The sequence below is a fragment of the Cebus imitator genome, unplaced genomic scaffold (assembly GCF_001604975.1).
Source record: "Cebus imitator isolate Cc_AM_T3 unplaced genomic scaffold, Cebus_imitator-1.0 Scaffold77, whole genome shotgun sequence".
Taxonomy (NCBI): Eukaryota; Metazoa; Chordata; class Mammalia; order Primates; family Cebidae; genus Cebus; species Cebus imitator.
The window spans coordinates 3162286-3165862 of NW_016107392.1; the positions used below are offsets into that span (position 1 = coordinate 3162286).

Below are 3577 nucleotides of genomic sequence, written 5' to 3' on the forward strand. Positions count from 1 at the left end.
TTGGGGTAGATCCCTGCATAAGTGTACCAGGCACAAAGGCAGGGGGACAAGCCACAGCACCCCCTGGTGGACCTGCCATCTCATTAGATGCCAGCTGTGGGGAAGATAAGCATGGAGTCACCCCAGCTCCCTCTCCTGGTCCTCTCTGAGACAAGAAACTCGCACTTTCAAAAGGACCAGTCAGTCAGGAATGTGGCAGGTGGCTGTCGGGTGCTGCAGAGTTGAGTTGCACCCTCGGTATGCCACAGAGGCCAAGTGTAGTGAGAAACAGCTTACCCCAGGAGAGGTCTGGTCTTTGCCTTCTGCTCCTGCGAGGTGACCCCTAGGCCTTTGGAACATCCTGCCCAGTAAGAGTGTCTTTGTTACCTGGGCACCTTGGTCCCACCGGACAATGTGACTTATGCTGGGGGCTTTGGGCCAGCTGGTATCCACTTGATCTCTGGAGGCATTGGAGACTAAAAGTCAGCCACATGGTTGACTGGGAGCTCAGTCAACTCTGGGACTCAGTCAAACTCAGTCCCAATAAAAACTCTGGACGCCAAGGCTCAGGTGAGCTTCCCTGGTTGACAGTACCCCATACATATGTCACATATTGTTGCTTAAAGCGGTTAACACCATGCATGACTCCATGGGGAGAGGCGATTGGAGGCTCTAGTGTAAAATTTTCCTGGATTCTGTCTTATGACATCTTTCCTTTGCTCATTTTAATCTGTATCCTGTGCTGTTGTAAACCATAATTGTGAGTATAACAGCTTTTAGTGAATTCCATGAGTCTGGTCTAGCAAATTACCAAACCTATGGGTAGTCCTGAGAACCCCTTCAACCTTGCCATTGGTGTCAGAATTGAGGGTGATCTTGTGGATGACTCGGATGACTGTTGCTTCAATAACACAGGTGGGTAGAATCGTTTTCCACCTGAACGCCTTTTAAATGCTGGCTCATGTGATGAAGCTAACTGACCATAGACAGAGAAACTAGATTGAACGTGAGACTCTAGGGAACAGTGCTTGGGACATGGGCTTTTAGCGCAGGCATCACAGAAGTTCCCCATGTGATGGGCCATGGGAGCCTCCAGTGTGGGGACTACCTGAGCAAGCCGGGCTCTGGCAGAGGCACTGACTGCTTCCAGGATGAAGAGCAATCCTAAGTGACATGTGCAAGTTATGATGACGGTAGTAGGTTCTTGTTCGAGGGGAGAGTCTGATTTCCATGATGAAATGGGCACAGCATCTGGGTGGAATAGGGGTGGAAAGCTGGGTTTGTGGCAGGGAGCCGGAGAAGGAACAGACGATGAGTCCGAAGCCTGGGATTTGGATCCTAATATTGATGCAAACTGGTCATGACCTTGGGCAGGTTAATGATATTGTGGGTCTCTTCATTTGGTGCCTTGAACGTGGGAGCTCACATAGTTGATGTGATGGGGTGAAGTTCACGGAGGATCATGGAAGAGAATGTACAACTGGATACCTTCTCTGCCAAAGATATGCTGGGGCTTGACTAACTGGAATAATCAGGGTTTCCAGATAAACCTAATTTTGTCGCATTATTTTTTCCTTGAGACAGGGTCTTGATCTGTTGCCCAGGTTGTAGTGTAGTGGTGTAATCATGGCTCACTGCAGTCTCAACCTCCCAGGCTCAAGAAATCTTCCTGCCTCAGCCTCCCTAATAGCTGGGACCATAGGTGCTCACACACAGCTATTTTTAAAAATTTTATTTTGGAGCCATGAGGTCTCACTATGTTGCCCAGGCTGATCTCCTGGCCTTAAGCAGACTTCCCGCTTTGGCCTTCAAAGTGCTGGGATTTACAGGCATGAACCACTTGAACCTGGAGGCAAAATTTCTTCTTCTTCAAGAAACCTCAGTCTTTGCTATTAAGGCCTTCAGCTGATTGAAGGGTCTCCCCCACATCAGGGAGGGTAATCTGTTTTTAGTCAGTCTACTGAATTAAATTTAATTAAATCAAGAAAATTATTTAAAAATCATAAAAACTCACAGCAACATTCAGAGTGGTGTTTGACCAAACAGTTGGGTACCCTAGCCTAGGGAGGTTGACACATGAAATCCACCATCACGCTTTTCCATTTAATGCCCACAACACCACCACAAAGCAGGCAGCATTAGGAATGCCCAGTGCCGAGACTGGTCTGAGACTGCTCTGGCTTCATCTTCTCATGGTACCATGCTGTATCTTGTAGATGATCCCTTAGATTTTCCAGCTAGGACACTTAAACCCTTTGTGACTCTCTTTTTCCCCTGCATCTATCTTTATTGTTATTGGCTCAATGTAAGATGCCGTCATAATCAGCAGAATTATAAAACTGCACAACAGGTACCAAAATAGAGCATTTACTGTAGATAATGACTCTCACATCATCAAGCTTTAAAAATACTCATGAATGTTACAATCTAGACATTTATAAAATATATAGCTAAAAAGAAGATTCAGGGTTCCCTCTTTGGGAGGCCTAGGCAGGCAGATTACTTGGGCTCAGGAGTTTGAGACCAGCCTGGGTAACATGGCAAATCTCTGACTGGATAAAAAATATAGAAGTTAGCCGGGCATGGTGAGGTGTGCCTGTAGTCTCAGCTACTTGGGGTGGGGGGGGAAGTTGAGATAGGAGTTTCGCTTGAACCCAGGAGATCAAGTGGCAGCAAGCCAGGATCATGCCACTGCACTCCAGCTTGGGTGAGAAGGTAAGACCCTGTCTCCAAAAAATCAAAAGAAGATATGGGGTTCCACAAAGAGAATGATATTACACAATTAATACATACAAATTCAACAGTTATCCATGAAGAAGATACAATGGCCCAGGTTTTGTTTTGTTTTGTTTTTGTTTTTGTTTTTGTTTTTGTTTTGGGTCAGAGTCTTGCTCTGTTGCCCAGTCTAGAGTGCAGTGGTGTGATCTTGGCTCACTGCAACTTCTGCCTCCCAGGTTTAAGTGATTCTCCTGCTTCAGCCTCCCGAGTAGCTGGGATCATAGGCACGCGCCACCATGCCCGGCTAATTTTTGTATTTTTAGTAGTGACAGGGTTTCACCATGTTCATCAGGCTGGTCTCAAACTCTTGACCTAGTGATCTGCCTGTCTCAGCCTCCCAAAGTGCTGGGATTACAGGCATGAGCCATTGCACCCGGCCTTGGTACACATTTTTTTTAAAGCAATCACAGGCTCTATTTTTTCTGCTGTTCCTACCCAAAAGAGCTCCTAGTATTGACCCCAACCCCCCCTTTTGTTTCTTTGTTTCTTTGTTTCTTTTTAACAGTGTAGCTATGACAAGTCCTTGAATTGGCAAGTGACACACAGGTGGCCAAGGTAGCCACAGCCACACATGATGATACTTTTTCATCACTCCAGCACCCACTTTGAAAGCCAGGTAATGATCTGCCAGTACCCTGGACAGCTCCTTGGCAGCCACAGCATCTGCATTGTGTCTCACTCTGACACCAGCTACTTCATAACCTCTAAGTTTGAATCTCCGCTGAATGGTTCAGGGAAAGCCATCATTCCTTTAACAGTCTGTAAGACATTTGTGAGTTACTAGGCATTGGTAAGGACTAAGGCTATAATATGAGTGAGA

The 3577-nt window shown here is 46.4% G+C and overlaps 1 non-coding gene across 1 annotated transcript; it reads right to left on the reverse strand.

The window, feature by feature from the left end:
- Nucleotides 1-3256: 3256 nt before the first annotated feature.
- LOC119471893 lies at nucleotides 3257-3356 on the reverse strand. The gene has a single exon (XR_005200992.1). It is a non-coding gene; the product is annotated as a small nucleolar RNA SNORD46 (small nucleolar RNA).
- Between the last annotated feature and the right edge of the window lie 221 nt (nucleotides 3357-3577).